This window comes from Lithobates pipiens, unplaced genomic scaffold (genome assembly GCF_037356315.1).
Source record: "Lithobates pipiens isolate NorthernLeopardFrog02 unplaced genomic scaffold, aLitPip1_a1.2 Scaffold_28, whole genome shotgun sequence".
Taxonomy (NCBI): Eukaryota; Metazoa; Chordata; class Amphibia; order Anura; family Ranidae; genus Lithobates; species Lithobates pipiens.
The window spans coordinates 223,356,388-223,374,338 of record NW_027507789.1 but is presented as its reverse complement, the minus strand read 5'-3'; positions in this window follow the sequence as shown (position 1 = coordinate 223,374,338).

Below are 17,951 nucleotides of genomic sequence, written 5' to 3'. Positions count from 1 at the left end.
GTTCCTTACATTGGTGATCAGTGAGAAGAATGTTCCTTACATTGGTGATCAGTGGGAAGAATGTTCCTTACATTGGTGATCAGTGGGAAGAATGTTCCTTACATCGGTGATCAGTGAGAAGAATGTTCCTTACATTGGTGATCAGTGGGAAGAATGTTCCTTACATTGGTGATCAGTGGGAAGAATGTTCCTTACATTGGTGATCAGTGAGAAGAATGTTCCTTACATTGGTGATCGGTGAGAAGAATGTTCCTTACATTGGTGATCAGTGAGAAGAATGTTCCTTACATCGGTGATCAGTGAGAAGAATGTTCCTTACATTGGTGATCAGTGGGAAGAATGTTCCTTACATTGGTGATCAGTGGGAAGAATGTTCCTTACATTGGTGATCAGTGAGAAGAATGTTCCTTACATTGGTGATCGGTGAGAAGAATGTCCCTTACATTGGTGATCAGTGAGAAGAATGTTCCTTACATTGGTGATCGGTGGGAAGAATGTTCCTTACATTGGTGATCAGTGGGAAGAATGTTCCTTACATTGGTGATCAGTGGGAAGAATGTCCCTTACATTGGTGATCAGTGGGAAGAATGTTCCTTACATTGGTGATCAGTGGGAAGAATGTTCCTTACATTGGTGATCAGTGAGAAGAATGTTCCTTACATTGGTGATCAGTGAGAAGAATGTTCCTTACATTGGTGATCAGTGAGAAGAATGTTCCTTACATTGGTGATCAGTGAGAAGAATGTCCCTTACATTGGTGATCAGTGAGAAGAATGTTCCTTACATTGGTGATCAGTGGGAAGAATGTTCCTTACATTGGTGGTCAGTGAGAAGAATGTTCCTTACATTGGTGATCAGTGAGAAGAATGTTCCTTACATTGGTGATCAGTGGGAAGAATGTTCCTTACATTGGTGGTCAGTGAGAAGAATGTTCCTTACATTGGTGATCAGTGAGAAGAATGGTCCTTACATTGGTGGTCAGTGAGAAGAATGGTCCTTACATTGGTGGTCAGTGGGTAGAATGCCACTAAAGACAGCTAAAAAGATCATTGGAGTCAAGCAGCTGGCTCTGCCAAGTGGTGTTGGCACTGGCACTATGCTGACACCATCACATGGAAGGTCAATCAGTCACAGCTTGAGGAACCTCTGGCATCCTGTGGAAAATCCCTGAGGTTCCATGGATCCTGGTTGCCTTTTTCTGTTGTGGCATTATTGGTACTTTTCACTAGAAACACCTGAGCGGCATCCTTCTGAGGGGTGTCCACAAAATGTTGGCCAGGTTAGATAGTTAGGTTAAAAAAAAAGACAAACGCGTCCATCGATTTCAAGCAACTCACCTTTGCTACTTACCGGTAATCGCCAAGCAAACCAGGAGTACCAGTTAAGGACGGCATCGTCCCCTTTAATTCGGGGAGTTTTGGCTGTCGGCTGAAGTTATTACCGAGCCGTTCTCAGGTATTATCTTTGGTGAACTCGGGTAACCTCGCCGGCTCATCTCTCACAAGAAAATGTCCTCGTTTAGAAGTGGACCGGTCGGAGAGAGCCCCTATTAATCTAATGTCTAAACCGTCTCTCAAAACTGTCGTCTGTAATTACGCTCCTAACGCAACGGGACGAGGCTCCCCGCGACTGTGTCGGCTCGGTGACACAAAGTAATTTTTTTCCTTAATTGAACAGACAAAGCCAGATTTCATCTATTTGGGCAGAGAAGAAAAAAAAAAGGGGGAGGGGGACCAGGGAGAAAAGGAGCGCCTTATCTGGGTCCGCACTCTTTATGCAGTAACGGGCGCTCCCTGGGGGGCTGCGGAGAAGGCCTGGAGATCTGAGATACTGACAATATGACTGGTGCCAGGGCACATCTTATTGACTAGTGGCAGCACCAGTTTAGAATTTGGCCTTAACCCTTTAAAGTCAACATTTTTCAATGAGTTGGCGTGACTCAAAATGTGCTCCACCAAACGGCGGAGCAGAATGTTAAAGGGCTAAAATCATAAGATCCAAAAAAAACAAAAAGTAACAAAAGAGCATTTAGTTATTAGATGGGGGAGGAGGGAGGGATTGTTGGAACGTCGATCAAGTTTTAAATGACGTCTTCTGAAACCAGTACCCTCTCGCTTCTGTCGTGGTGTCACCAGGACAGGAAGTTGGTGAGAAATCCAAAGGGGACACAGAGAACGATTAATACTTGACCAGTCCTAACATCAGTTTTCTAATCTCCTCTGTGAATCCAAAGCTTTGCCCAATCAGGTTAAGGAGCAGAGTCGGAAAAAGCCGGCCGTGGCGTCCTTAACAACAGACGAGTCATCAGCTGTCAACGAGCTTCCCTGCTGACAGCTGAATGAAAAAAAGCTGCTAGCCCAATCCCGCGTATAACTACGGCGGCTCGCGGGATCCGTGCAACCTAGCGCAGTATAATGACAGTGGCTGGTCGGCAAGCGGTTAAAAAAAAAATGGAGTGGGGGCTCCCCACCCCCAATCCATACCAGGCCCCTTGTTATGGTATGGGTTTTGAGGTGAACCCCCACGCCCCCAATCCCTCGAGACTACGTAAAGCTATGACGGCTCGCGGGATCATGGCGACCTGCCGCAGTATAATGACGGCGGCTGGTCGGCAAGCGGTTAAAAAAAAAATGCCGTGGCGGCCCCCCCAATCCATACCAGGCCCCTTGTTCTGGTATGGATTTTGAGGGGAACCCCCATGCTAACATTTTTGTTTAAAAAAATGACATTGCCCCCCTCAAAACCCATACCAGAGCCTTATGCGAGCATGCAGCCTGGCAGGCCAGGAAATGGGGGGGGGGGGGGGCACCAAAGCATCTTGTCCCCATGTTGATGGGGACAAGGGCCTCTTCCCCACAACCCTGGGCTGTGGTTGTGGGTATCTGCAGGTTTGGGGGCTTATTGGAATCTGGAAGCCCCCTTTAATAGCCATATTGCATTTTACAGAAAATGACAGCGGCTGCAGATTGAAAAGGAAAGGGAATTTTTAATAACATTCAATTACAATATAACTTGTGTAGGAATTGTATACACTATATTATTATATTTTATACAATATATTTTGCTATTTTTTTCAGATGAAAGTTGGGTTGCCCTTTAAGGGTTGGAGGCAGAAGGTGATCGGATGAAAATGCGGCTTTGTTGGTTTGTGGGTGGCGTAACGGCCCGGTAAACGCGGCTCTCCCTGGGAAGTGAGCCCCGGGACGGGAATCCACGCTCCAGATGCCGCTGCAGTAGGCAGACAACGCCTGGGGGGGGACTGGAAGGGGCTCTTTGGTCTGTGATTAACGCAGCAGACATCTGCAGCGAGGTGAAGAATTGTTTATCCGCAGTGGGTGAAGCCTTAGTCATTAGGATGTCCGGCTAGTCAACCAAAGAAAGTGACAGCTCAGCGTTGATTAAAGAAGACCTCCGGGCACAAATGAAAACCTTCGCTTAGTCTGCGATCGCGTCCGCTGAAAGACTGCTGAGCTGACTTTTGCACGCTGCTCCGAATAATCACTCTGCCGCCTCCCCCCCCCCCCTTTCTGTTACAGCGCTCAGAAAATGATGTCTCGCAAGGGAAGAGCGTAAGACACGGGGAAGGGATTTTTCTACCTGGGGCAGGTGGGCATTTTTATTAAATGTATATTTAGGGGTTTTTTTAAGGCTCGTTCACACTGCTTCAGCAGTGCTGGGACAAGATCATTCAGTACCCAGGGCAAAAATGCTAAACTGCACCCCCCTCCCCCTTCATTATGTGCGAGCTTATGAGGAGGAGGGGGAGAGAGAGCACCGCCTGCACCTCCTCCCGGTTCTCTCCTCCTCTCTCTGGGCTGACAGAAGTAGTGATGCTGCTGTCACTACTCCTGGCAAGCTTATAGTAGAAGGAACTTGTGGCGACCCCCCCATCTCTACAATACACTCTAGTGACGAAACGTGCTGGGAGGAGTGATGTGCAAGCTTATGAGGAGGAGGGGGGGAGAGAGCACAGCCCGCACCTCCTCCCGGCTCTCTCCTCCTCTCTCTGGGCTGACAGAAGTAGTGATGCCGCTGTATCTACTCCTGGCAGGCTTATAGTAGAAGGAACTTGTGGCAACCCCCCATCTCTACAATACACTCTACACTCTAGTGACGAAACGTGTTGGGGCAAGCGACGTGATGATGTCACCACGTTTATACGCCCCGCTTGCACGGGCGTTTGTATTGTTGCCAGCCGCATGTTTTTATTGGAACCTTTTACTGAATCTGTATACCCTTTGTAAGCAATACTGATTTATTATTGTTTGAATAAGTAACCATCTGGTTATTGGTTACCAGACCAAGCATCTGCAGTCTTTGGAGGAAAAGGCCCTGGCTGGGTGTTAGCCACAAGTGCTTAAAACTTGTGCAGCTGGTAAGCGTGCACCGTACACTTTGCATGGTGGTGGATTCACTGTGTTCGTATTATAAAGTCACAAGATTTTCACTGAACCCATGGTTGGTGGTTCCTCCTTCATTGAAGGAACCATCAGAATCTTCTATAGATATTGGAGGACTCTACATTAGTCACACGTTTCACACCGTTTGGGACTTCCTTAACATTTTCGATCACTTTTTATTTTTCATTTTTTTTTGTTGGTTAATATGTTGCTTTAAGAGCGCAGCTTACTTTTTTATCCCTCCCGTACAGCTGTAATGCAATGCACCAACAACGCACCGATCGCGGCTGCAATGCTCTGCATTATTTTTAATGCGGGTGCATTTGTTCGTTACATTGTTGCAAAAAGGATGACAATGCCTTTTAAAATAAAAAGAGGACAATCAAAAAAAAAAATCAAAAAAAATTTGCAATCCGCGTTAATATTCAAATTCCAAAATACACTAAAAGCACCTACCACCCCCCCCCCTATGGCGGCTGGTGGTGCATCTTCAATTCCAATCATGCCTTACACAGACTTGCCGTTAATTGTTGGATGGAGAATTCTGCTGTGAGTGCTTATGGTTTGTTCTGTATGCCAGCACAGACGGTCTCATGTTTCAGGCACTGGGGGAGGATTGTTTTATTTTGTATATATTTTATATGATATTATTATGGATAATATATATATTTTTATTATTATTACATATTGGTCCTTCCAGTTTATACTGTGTATGTCTGTGTGTGTGTGTATCTCTATCTATCTATATATATATATATATATATATATATATATACGTATACATACACAGGGGGTTTCCTTTAACTCCTATCATGCTGACTATCCTCCGGGCCTCATCTCCTCTGTCCGCCGTAAAGCTCCTATACATTTCCTCCTCTGACTTCGCTTCGGCTTAGCGGCGGTTGAAATGTGGCGGTTGTTATCGCTATTGATTACCCTTTGTCCTATAAAATAAAATTAATGACCCCTTGTTGCCCCTTTTTAACTATCGCCGTGGCCTGTTAACCTCTAATATAGATTTGACGTTCCTCGTAAAAGGCGGTTCGGCCCCTCGCGGTGGTTTGATGGCTGTCAGTTAACGCACAGACGGCTCTGCAAGCTTTGGTTTAAAGATTTTTGGCGGTGGTTATCTGATCGAACGATGCAGCAAGTTGATGGGCTCTATCATATTCCTGGTGAGGTGTTTGTTATTGTTGTCTGCAGCCTTGTGCTGCCCTTCTACAGCCCAACAAATGCTCTGGTAGACTACGTGATGTAGCACCAAGGGGCAACAAAACCATTTTCAGGTTTGCAGGTGCTGGACACCACATTAGTAAAGAGGTGACAGGCTCTCTTTACTGGTGGATTTATATTGGGAGGGCCCTCTAGTTATAGAGTGGCTCAGAGGGAGGAGCCAAGTGCTGAGTGAGGGACATTGGGTTGCAAGTTGGGGGTGTGCCCTGGAGGAAGGTGTCGTCAACAGCAAGGAGTGTCCACAGTGAGGAGTGTCCACAGCGAGAATTGTGCCCTGTCCACAGTGAGGAGTGAGCCCTGGAGGAGCGTGCCCTGTCCACAGCGAGGAGTCTGCCCTGTCCATAGTGAGGGGTGTGCCCTGGAGGAGTGTGCCCTGTCCACAGCGAGGAGCATGCCCTGTCCACAGCGAGGAGCGTGCCCTGTCCACAGCGAGGAGCGTGCCCTGTCCACAGCGAGGAGCGTGCCCTGTCCACAGCGAGGAGCGTGCCCTGTCCACAGCGAGGAGCGTGCCCTGCCCACAGTGAGGTGTGTGCCCTGGAAGAGAATGCACTGTCCACTGCGAGGACCGTGCTCTGCATAAGTGTGTCCTGTCCACAGCGAGGACCGTGCCCTGCAGGAGGAGTGTGTCCTGTCTACAGCTAGGACCGTGCCCTGCAGGAGGAGTGTGTCCTGTTCACAGCGAGGACCGTGCCCTGCAGGAGAAGTGTGTCCTGTCCACAGTGAGGAGTTTGCCCTGCAGGAGGAGTGTGTCCTGTCTACAGTGAGGAGTGTGCCCTGCAGGAGGAGTGTGTCCTGTCCACAGTGAGGAGTGTGCCCTGCAGGAGGAGTGTGTCCTGTCCACAGAGAGGACCGTGCCCTGCAGGAGGAGTGTGTCCTGTCTACAGCTAGGACCGTGCCCTGCAGGAGGAGTGTGTCCTGTTCACAGCGAGGACCGTGCCCTGCAGGAGAAGTGTGTCCTGTCCACAGTGAGGAGTTTGCCCTGCAGGAGGAGTGTGTCCTGTCTACAGTGAGGAGTGTGCCCTGCAGGAGGAGTGTGTCCTGTCCACAGTGAGGAGTGTGCCCTGCAAGAGGAGTGTGTCCTGTCCACAGAGAGGACCGTGCCCTGCAGGAGGAGTGTGTCCTGTCCACAGAGAGGACCGTGCCCTGCAGGAGGAGTGTGTCCTGTCCACAGTGAGGAGTGTGCCCTGCAGGAGGAGTGTGTCCTGTCCACAGTGAGGAGTGTGCCCTGCAGGAGGAGTGTGTCCTGTCCACAGAGAGGACCGTGCCCTGCAGGAGGAGTGTGTCCTGTCCACAGTGAGGAGTGTGCCCTGCAGGAGGAGTGTGTCCTGTCCACAGCGAGGAGTGTGCCCTGCAGGAGGTGTGTGTACTGTCCACAGCGAGGACCGTGCCCTGCAGGAGGAGTGTATCCTGTCCACAGCGAGGACCGTGCTCTGCAGGAGAAGTGTTTCCTGTCCACAGCGAGGACCGTGCCCTGCAGGAGGAGTGTGTCCTGTCCACAGGGAGGAGTGTGCCCTGCAGGAGGACTGTGTCCTGTCCACAGGGAGGAGTGTGCCCTGCAGGAGGAGTGTGTCCTGTCCACAGCGAGGACCGTGCCCTGCAGGAGGAGTGTGTCCTGTCCACAGCGAGGACCGTGCCCTGCAGGAGGAGTGTGTACTGTCCACAGCGAGGACCGTGCCCTGCAGGAGGAGTGTGTACCAACCACAGTGAGGACCGTGCCCTGCAGGAGGAGTGTGTCCTCTCCACAGCGAGGACCGTGCCCTGCAGGAGGAGTGTGTCCTGTCCACAGCGAGGACCGTGCCCTGCAGGAGGAGTGTGTAGTGTCCACAGCGAGGACCGTGCCCTGCAGGAGGAGTGTGTCCTGTACACAGTGAAGAGTGTGCCCTAGAGGATCGTGCCTTATCCACAGTGAGGAGTGTGCCCTGGAGGAGCGTGCCTTGTCCACAGTGAGGAGTGAGCCCTGGAGGAGTGTGCCTTGTCCACAGTGAGGAGTGAGCCCTGGAGGAGGGTGCCTTGTCCACAATGAGGAGTGAGCCCTAGAGGAGGGTGCCTTGTCCACAATGAGGAGTGAGCCCTGGAGGAGCGTGCCTTGTCCACAGTGAGGAGTGAGCCCTGGAGGAGGGTGCCTTGTCCACAATGAGGAGTGAGCCCTGGAGGAGGGTGCCTTGTCCACAATGAGGAGTGAGCCCTGGAGGAGGGTGCTTTGTCCACAGTGAGGAGTGAGCCCTGGAGGAGGGTGCTTTGTCCACAGTGAGGAGTGAGCCCTGGAGGAGGGTGCTTTGTCCACAGTGAGGAGTGAGCCCTGGAGGAGGGTGCTTTGTCCACAGTGAGGAGTGAGCCCTGGAGGAGGGTGCCTTGTCCACAGTGAGGAGTGTGCCCTGCAGGAGTGTTTCCTGTCCACAGCGAGGACCGTGCCCTGCAGGAGGAGTGTGTCCTGTCCACAGCGAAGACCATGCCCTGCAGGAGTAGTGTGTCCTGTCCACAGTGAGGAGTGTGCCCTGGAGGATTGTGCCTTGTCCACAGTGAGGAGTGTGCCCTGGAGGAGGGTGCCTTGTCCACAGTGAGGAGTGAGCCCTGGAGGAGCGTGCCTTGTCCACAGTGAGGAGTGAGCCCTGGAGGAGGGTGCCTTGTCCACAATGAGGAGTGAGCCCTGGAGGAGGGTGCCTTGTCCACAATGAGGAGTGAGCCCTGGAGGAGGGTGCCTTGTCCACAATGAGCAGTGAGCCCTGGAGGAGGGTGCCTTGTCCACAATGAGGAGTGAGCCCTGGAGGAGGGTGCCTTGTCCACAATGAGGAGTGAGCCCTGGAGGAGGGTGCTTTGTCCACAGTGAGGAGTGAGCCCTGGAGGAGAGTGCTTTGTCCACAGTGAGGAGTGAGCCCTGGAGGAGAGTGCTTTGTCCACAGTGAGGAGTGAGCCCTGGAGGAGCGTGCCTTGTCCACAGTGAGGAGTGAGCCCTGGAGGAGGGTGCCTTGTCCACAGTGAGGAGTGTGCCCTGCAGGAGTGTTCCCTGTCCACAGCGAGGACCGTGCCCTGCAGGAGGAGTGTGTCCTGTCCACAGCGAAGACCATGCCCTGCAGGAGTAGTGTGTCCTGTCCACAGTGAGGAGTGTGCCCTGGAGGATTGTGCCTTGTCCACAGTGAGGAGTGTGCCCTGGAGGAGGGTGCCTTGTCCACAGTGAGGAGTGTGCCCTGGAGGAGGGTGCCTTGTCCACAGTGAGGAGTGAGCCCTGGAGGAGCGTGCCTTGTCCACAATGAGGAGTGAGCCCTGGAGGAGGGTGCCTTGTCCACAATGAGGAGTGAGCCCTGGAGGAGGGTGCCTTGTCCACAATGAGGAGTGAGCCCTGGAGGAGGGTGCCTTGTCCACAATGAGGAGTGAGCCCTGGAGGAGGGTGCTTTGTCCACAGTGAGGAGTGAGCCCTGGAGGAGGGTGCTTTGTCCACAGTGAGGAGTGAGCCCTGGAGGAGAGTGCTTTGTCCACAGTGAGGAGTGAGCCCTGGAGGAGAGTGCTTTGTCCACAGTGAGGAGTGAGCCCTGGAGGAGGGTGCTTTGTCCACAGTGAGGAGTGAGCCCTGGAGGAGCGTGCCTTGTCCACAGTGAGGAGTGAGCCCTGGAGGAGGGTGATTTGTCCACAGTGAGGAGTGAGCCCTGGAGGAGAGTGCTTTGTCCACAGTGAGGAGTGAGCCCTGGAGGAGCGTGCCTTGTCCACAGTGAGGAGTGAGCCCTGGAGGAGGGTGCCTTGTCCACAGTGAGGAGTGTGCCCTGCAGGAGTGTTCCCTGTCCACAGCGAGGACCGTGCCCTGCAGGAGGAGTGTGTCCTGTCCGCGAAGACCATGCCCTGCAGGAGGAGTGTGTCCTGTCCACAGTGAGGAGTGTGCCCTGGAGGAGCGTGCCTTGTCCATAGTGAGGAGTGAGCCCTGGAGGAGCGTGCCCTGTCCACAATGAGGAGTGAGCCCTGGAGGAGGGTGTCTTGTCCACAGTGAGGAGTGTGCCCTGGAGGAGGGTGCCTTGTCCACAATGAGGAGTGAGCCCTGGAGGAGGGTGCTTTGTCCACAGTGAGGAGTGAGCCCTGGAGGAGGGTGCTTTGTCCACAGTGAGGAGTGAGCCCTGGAGGAGGGTGCCTTGTCCACAGTGAGGAGTGAGCCCTGGAGGAGGGTGCCTTGTCCACAGTGAGGAGTGTGCCCTGGAGGAGGGTGCTTTGTCCACAGTGAGGAGTGAGCCCTGGAGGAGGGTGCTTTGTCCACAGTGAGGAGTGAGCCCTGGAGGAGGGTGCTTTGTCCACAGTGAGGAGTGAGCCCTGGAGGAGGGTGATTTGTCCACAGTGAGGAGTGAGCCCTGGAGGAGGGTGCTTTGTCCACAGTGAGGAGTGAGCCCTGGAGGAGGGTGCTTTGTCCACAGTGAGGAGTGAGCCCTGGAGGAAGGTGCTTTGTCCACAGTGAGGAGTGAGCCCTGGAGGAAGGTGCTTTGTCCACAGTGAGGAGTGAGCCCTGGAGGAGGGTGCCTTGTCCACAGTGAGGAGTGTGCCCTGCAGGAGTGTTCCCTGTCCACAGCGAGGAGCGTGCCCTGCAGGAGTGTTCCCTGTCCACAGCGAGGAGCGTGCCCTGCAGGAGTGTGCCCTGTCCAAAGTGAGGAGTGTGCACTGGAGGCGTGTGCCCTGTCCAAAGTGAGGAGTGTGCACTGGAGGCGTGTGCCCTGTCCACAGCGAGGAGCATGCCCTGCAGTAGCGTGCCCTGTCCATAGTAAGAAGTGTGCCCTGGAGGAGCATGCCTTGTCCACAGTGAAGGGTGTGCCCTGTCCACAGTGAAGGGTGTGCCCTGTCCACAGTGAGGTGTGTGCCCTGGAAGAGCATGCACTGTCCACAGCGAGGATCGTGCTCTGCATGAGTGTGTCCTGTCCACAGTGAGGACCGTGCCCTGCAGGAGGAGTGTGTCCTGTCCACAGCGAGGACCGTGCCCTGCAGGAGGAGTGTGTCCTGCCCACAGTGAGGAGCGTGCCCTGCAGGAGGAGCGTGTCCTGTCTACAGTGAGGAGCGTGCCCTGGAGAAGCGTTTCCTGTCCACAGCGAGGAGAGTTTCCTGTCCACAGCGAAGGGTGTGCCTCATCCCCCCGCAGGGTAAAGTGGACCTAACACCAGATATGTTTTCATGTTAGGTGAAGCATGCTGCATTATGTATGTGGAACACTTCCAGGTATTTAATACTTCCCACAGAGATCGCAGCACTCCCCCTGACACTGCCATCATCTGCTCTTCTCTCCAGATTGCCAGCACCATCTTTGTTCAGGCATTATCCAGGGATGAGGATCCAGCTCAGAGATAACACAATTATTTTCAGCTCTTGGCTTTCCTCACAGACATCGGACACAGATCAGCCCCTGCTGAGGGACTGAGGAAATGCTTCTTTCTGCCCGTAGCACAGGGATGCCTAGGCAAAGTCACTTTTCTTTTTTTGCTACATAGGATTGCATTGATGCGGACTTGTACAGGTGATGACAGGTCCACTTTAAATCCTGTTGCTCTTGCCAACCCATGCCAGCTCTTCCTCCTCTTCCAGCCATTGCCGGGAAACTCAGAAGAGCAGGTGATGGGTTCTTTCCTCCATTAGGCGGGCGTTCTTTAAAGCGCACGGCGTGATTCCCGCTAACGCTGTAAAATTCAACTTTTTTTTTTCTCCTCCAGAACAATTCTCTCCTCACAATTACATGACAATTATTCTTGGGAATCGGGCGCTTGTGAAACAAAGACTTGTCGTGCAGGAATTACTCTTCGCCGCGTTGTCGGCAGGGCGCGGGCTGCGTGACAGGTGCTCTTCATGGCGGCCGTCATTGTACAGATGTATGTGATGTAGAGATGACAGCTCTGCCGCTGTACGAAGAACATCGATATGTCAGAATTCGAGAACACCGAAATGTCAGAAACCATGAAATCAGCCCGAGACAGAAGTACAAGTTAAATCACACTTGTTTAATAATAAAAGTAAAAAGAACAAAACATAGTCAAAACAGCCAAAGTTCAGTAATCGGAACGGGTAGTCAGCCAAGCCAGAAGTCAGGGATCAATGTAGTGGGACAGCAAGCAGGATCTGGAGCCAGAAGGGATGTCAGCAAAGCAAGTCATGAACAGGATTGCAGGAGTTTCTGTGATGTTGACAAAGGCGAAGGCAGAGATCCTCTGGACTGGACAGCTTAGGCAGGACTGACGAGCAGGATCATCAACAGCTGAGTAACTGTGGAGAGATAGGAGCTGGCAATTAGCCGACAACTAAGCAGCCAGCTCAGAGAAGGAAGGGCTGAGCCCAGCCCTGACAGGATATTACTCTCCATTCCCAGGATTAAAGGCCAGGCGCCTCCTTTCTGCTGTCATGGCCAATCCAAAGGGGAGGAGGGGGTCACAGGGTTCTGGACATATGGAAACTACCTACCCGCACAGCCACCGGACTATACCCATCACCTTTACTTGCCATTATTCCCAGGGAGATCTGACCATGTTTGGCTGCTGGCTAAGCAACTTAAAGTGGACTGGTCAGCGTTAATAAATTCCTCACCGGTCACCATTTTTAGGAAAGCTCCACCTTTTATTATTAAAAAGCCATCACCAGTGCAGTGACTTTGTCTAAGTTGTGATTTTACCAGTCTGCTGCAGGCAGGAGGAAGCATTTCCTCAGTCACCCCCCCCCCCCCCCCCCTCCAGTGATCAGACTATACGTTGTAACTCTGTAGCAAGTCTTAAAGTGGAACTTAAGTCTGCCTCCCAGGTTTCTCTGCACCCCCCACAGGCGCCCCCACATGCGCAGATATCTCCGCAGACTTCGGCTCCTGGCAGAGCCCATCGACACATCTGCACGCATGCAGGTGTTTTTCTGCCAATGCGCCAGGACAGGAAATGTTTCCCTGCTAGTAGTCTTTGTGTGTGTTGGGGAAATGTATGTGTGCAGATGGCACAGACCCTCTAGTGTGCTACTAGAGTCAGAATAGGTGAAACCTATTCTGACTCATGGCTAAACCCTGTGAGTATTAATCTGGGTCAGGGTTATTAGAGTTCAGGGCAGCACGACTCATACAGACAGCTCTCTGGTGCCCCCACGTTCTGGAAAGTTGGAGAACATTCTGGAAACTAGAGGGCAGAGGCTAGGAGGGTTGTTCTGCATATTTAGGGCTGCTTAGCCAATCCCCAAGAGGTGGGCCTGGCAGGGGACAGGGTGAGCCCTTAAATAGGAATGAGTCATGTTGGGAGAGGAGTCGGGTGGAAGATGGAGATGAAGTGCTAAGGAGGCTGTCGGTGGCCCTTGAGGCAAACTCCCTAGTCTGGGGGGAGGTGCTCTGCCTCGGGCTGGCCTGGGATCATCCTATCAACAGGAGAAGCTTGGAGGGAGTCTTCCCTGAGAGGCAGCGGGAGCACGGAGGACAGTGTCAGTACTACAGAATGGTGCAGCGACTTCTCTTGAAGACAGTGGTGTGCTTAAAGCCGATGTGCGTCGGCTGGCGACCGCAATATCAGCCAGCAACCCCCAACTCTCCACAGAGAAGCAGAACGGGGATCTGTCGATGTAAACAGACAGATCCCTGACCTGTCAGGGAACTAGAGAGAGATCTGCTGTTCCTAGTGATCAGTAACAGCGATCTCTCTCTACTCCCAGTCAGTCCCCTCCCCCCACAGTTAGAAATACCTCCCTACAGAACACTTAACCCCTTGATCGCCCCCTAGTGTTAACCCCTTCCCTGCCAGTGACATTTATACAGTAATCAGTGGCTATTTTTAGCTCCGATCTCTGTATAAATGTCAATGGTCCCAAAAAAAGTGTCAGGAGCATCCAATCTGTCCCACTAAAAATCGCTGATCACCACCATTACTAGTAAAAAAACATGTATTATAAATGCCGTAAATATATCCCCTATTTTGTAAGTGCTATAAATTTTGCGCAAACCAATCCATATTCACTTATTGCGATTTTTTTTCCAGAAATATGTAGAAGAATACATGTTGGCCTAAACTGATGAAGAAATTTGTTTTCTTTCTTTTCATTTTATTTTTTTTTAATATTTGTTATAGCAAAAAGTATTGTGTTTTTTTTTTGTTCAAAATTTACCCTCTTTTTTTTGTTTATTGCACAAAAAAAAAAACTGCAGAGGTGATCAAATACCACCAATAGAAAGCTCTATTTGTGAGGAGAAAAAGGACGTCAATTTTGTTTGTGTACAGCGCCACATGACTGCGCAATTCTCAGTTAAAGCAGCGCAGAGTGCCGTATCGCAAAAAATGGCCTGTTCATGAAATTGGTAAATCCTTCCGGGGCTGAAGTGGTTAACCTTGCCCTGGAAGATCTCCAGAGAATCGGTTGGGCTGATGAAGAGGCAGCCAGGTGGGCTAGCATTTCCTGCAGTGGTAAAGCTATCTACAAGGGAATCTGGGGTACTCCAGGATGCAGTTAAAAATACATTGTGCTACTTTTCTAAGGGACTGAGAGTTCCTAGCCTGTAAGAGGCTGAGAGTTCATAGCCTGTAAGGGGCTGAGAGTTTCTAGTCTGTAAGGGATTGAGAGTTCCTAGCCTGTAAGGGGCTGAGAGTTTCTAGTCTGTAAGGGATTGAGAGTTCCTAGCCTGTAAGGGGCTGAGAGTTTCTAGTCTGTAAGGGATTGAGAGTTCCTAGCCTGTAAGGGGCTGAGAGTTCCTAGCCTGTAAGGGGCTGAGAGTTCCTAGCCTGTAAGGGGCTGAGAGTTCCTAGCCAGTAAGGGGCTGAGAGTTCCTAGCCCAGGGGTGCTCAACCTGTGGCTCTCCAGCTGTTGTGAAACTACAAGTCCCATCATGCCTCTGCTTTTGGGAGTCATGCTTGCACTTTTCAGCCTTGCCATGCCTCATGGGACTTGTAGTTCCGCAACAGCTGGAGAGCCACAGGTTGAGCACCCCTGTCCTAACCAGTAAGGGGCTGAGAGTTCCTAGCCAGTAAGGGGCTGAGGGTTCCTAGCCAGTAAGGGGCTGAGAGTTCCTAGCCTGCAAGGGGCCGAGAGTTCCTAGCCTGTAAGGGGCCGAGAGTTCCTAGCCTGTAAGGGGCCGAGAGTTCCTAGCCTGTAAGGGGCCGAGAGTTCCTAGCCTGTAAGGGGCAGAGAGTTCCTAGCCAGTAAGGGGCCGAGAGTTCCTAGCCAGTAAGGGGCCGAGAGTTCCTAGCCAGTAAGGGGCCGAGAGTTCCTAGCCAGTAAGGGGCCGAGAGTTCCTAGCCAGTAAGGGGCCGAGAGTTCCTAGCCAGTAAGGGGCCGAGAGTTCCTAGCCAGTAAGGGGCAGAGAGTTCCTAGCCTGTAAGGGGCTGAGAGTTCCTAGTCTGTAAGGGGCCGAGAGTTCCTAGCCTGTAAGGGGCCGAGAGTTCCTAGCCTGTAAGGGGCCGAGAGTTCCTAGCCTGTAAGGGGCCGAGAGTTCCTAGCCAGTAAGGGGCCGAGAGTTCCTAGCCAGTAAGGGGCCGAGAGTTCCTAGCCAGTAAGGGGCCGAGAGTTCCTAGCCAGTAAGGGGCCGAGAGTTCCTAGCCAGTAAGGGGCCGAGAGTTCCTAGCCAGTAAGGGGCCGAGAGTTCCTAGCCAGTAAGGGGCCGAGAGTTCCTAGCCTGTAAGGGGCCGAGAGTTCCTAGCCTGTAAGGGGCCGAGAGTTCCTAGCCTGTAAGGGGCCGAGAGTTCCTAGCCTGTAAGGGGCCGAGAGTTCCTAGCCTGCAAGGGGCCGAGAGTTTCTAGTCTGTAAGGGCCTGAGAGTTCCTAGACAGTAAGGGGCTGAGAGTTCCTAGACAGTAAGGGGCTGAGAGTCCCTAGTCTGTAAGGCGCTGATTGTTCCTAGCCAGTAAGTGGCTGACAGTCCCTAGTCTGTAAGGGGCTGAGAGTTCCTAGCCAGAAAGGGGCTGAGAGTTCCTAGCCTGTAAGGGGCTGAGAGTTCCTAGCCTGTAAGGGGCTGAGAGTTCCTAGCCTGTAAGGGGCTGAGAGTTCCTAGCCAGTAAGGGGCAGAGAGTTCCTAGCCTGTAAGGGGCAGAGAGTTCCTAGCCTGTAAGGGGCCGAGAGTTCCTAGCCTGTAAGGGGCCGAGAGTTCCTAGCCTGTAAGGGGCAGAGAGTTCCTAGCCAGTAAGGGGCCGAGAGTTCCTAGCCAGTAAGGGGCCGAGAGTTCCTAGCCAGTAAGGGGCCGAGAGTTCCTAGCCAGTAAGGGGCCGAGAGTTCCTAGCCAGTAAGGGGCAGAGAGTTCCTAGCCAGTAAGGGGCAGAGAGTTCCTAGCCTGTAAGGGGCTGAGAGTTCCTAGCCTGTAAGGGGCCGAGAGTTCCTAGCCTGTAAGGGGCCGAGAGTTCCTAGCCTGTAAGGGGCCGAGAGTTCCTAGCCTGTAAGGGGCCGAGAGTTCCTAGCCAGTAAGGGGCCGAGAGTTCCTAGCCAGTAAGGGGCAGAGAGTTCCTAGCCAGTAAGGGGCCGAGAGTTCCTAGCCAGTAAGGGGCCGAGAGTTCCTAGCCAGTAAGGGGCAGAGAGTTCCTAGCCAGTAAGGGGCAGAGAGTTCCTAGCCTGTAAGGGGCCGAGAGTTCCTAGCCTGTAAGGGGCCGAGAGTTCCTAGCCTGTAAGGGGCCGAGAGTTCCTAGCCTGTAAGGGGCCGAGAGTTCCTAGCCTGTAAGGGGCCGAGAGTTCCTAGCCTGTAAGGGGCCGAGAGTTCCTAGCCTGCAAGGGGCCGAGAGTTTCTAGTCTGTAAGGGCCTGAGAGTTCCTAGACAGTAAGGGGCTGAGAGTTCCTAGACAGTAAGGGGCTGAGAGTCCCTAGTCTGTAAGGCGCTGATTGTTCCTAGCCAGTAAGTGGCTGACAGTCCCTAGTCTGTAAGGGGCTGAGAGTTCCTAGCCAGAAAGGGGCTGAGAGTTCCTAGCCTGTAAGGGGCTGAGAGTTCCTAGCCTGTAAGGGGCTGAGAGTTCCTAGCCTGTAAGGGGCTGAGAGTTCCTAGCCAGTAAGGGGCAGAGAGTTCCTAGCCTGTAAGGGGCAGAGAGTTCCTAGCCTGTAAGGGGCCGAGAGTTCCTAGCCTGTAAGGGGCCGAGAGTTCCTAGCCTGCAAGGGGCCGGGAGTTTCTAGTCTGTAAGGGCCTGAGAGTTCCTAGACAGTAAGGGGCTGAGAGTCCCTAGTCTGTAAGGCGCTGATTGTTCCTAGCCAGTAAGTGGCTGACAGTCCCTAGTCTGTAAGGGGCTGAGAGTTCCTAGCCAGAAAGGGGCTGAGAGTTCCTAGCCTGTAAGGGGCTGAGAGTTCCTAGCCTGTAAGGGGCAGAGAGTTCCTAGCCAGTAAGGGGCAGAGAGTTCCTAGCCAGTAAGGGGCAGAGAGTTCCTAGCCTGTAAGGGGCAGAGAGTTCCTAGCCTGTAAGGGGCCGAGAGTTCCTAGCCTGTAAGGGGCCGAGAGTTCCTAGCCTGCAAGGGGCCGAGAGTTTCTAGTCTGTAAGGGCCTGAGAGTTCCTAGACAGTAAGGGGCCGAGAGTTTCTAGTCTGTAAGGGATTGAGAGTTCCTAGACAGTAAGGGGCTGAGAGTCCCTAGTCTGTAAGGCGCTGATTGTTCCTAGCCAGTAAGTGGCTGACAGTCCCTAGTCTGTAAGGGGCTGAGAGTTCCTAGCCAGAAAGGGGCTGAGAGTTCCTAGCCTGTAAGGGGCTGAGAGTTCCTAGCCTGTAAGGGGCTGAGAGTTCCTAGCTTGTAAGGGGCTGAGAGTTCCTAGCCAGTAAGGGGCAGAGAGTTCCTAGCCTGTAAGGGGCAGAGAGTTCCTAGCCTGTAAGGGGCCGAGAGTTCCTAGCCTGTAAGGGGCCGAGAGTTCCTAGCCTGCAAGGGGCCGAGAGTTTCTAGTCTGTAAGGGCCTGAGAGTTCCTAGACAGTAAGGGGCTTAGAGTCCCTAGTCTGTAAGGCGCTGATTGTTCCTAGCCAGTAAGTGGCTGACAGTCCCTAGTCTGTAAGGGGCTGAGAGTTCCTAGCCAGAAAGGGGCTGAGAGTTCCTAGCCTGTAAGGGGCTGAGAGTTCCTAGCCTGTAAGGGGCAGAGAGTTCCTAGCCAGTAAGGGGCAGAGAGTTCCTAGCCAGTAAGGGGCAGAGAGTTCCTAGCCTGTAAGGGGCCGAGAGTTCCTAGCCTGTAAGGGGCCGAGAGTTCCTAGCCTGTAAGGGGCCGAGAGTTCCTAGCCTGTAAGGGGCCGAGAGTTCCTAGCCTGTAAGGGGCCGAGAGTTCCTAGCCTGTAAGGGGCCGAGAGTTCCTAGTCTGTAAGGGCCTGAGAGTTCCTAGACAGTAAGGGGCTGAGAGTTTCTAGTCTGTAAGGGATTGAGAGTTCCTAGACAGTAAGGGGCTGAGAGTTTCTAGTCTGTAAGGGATTGAGA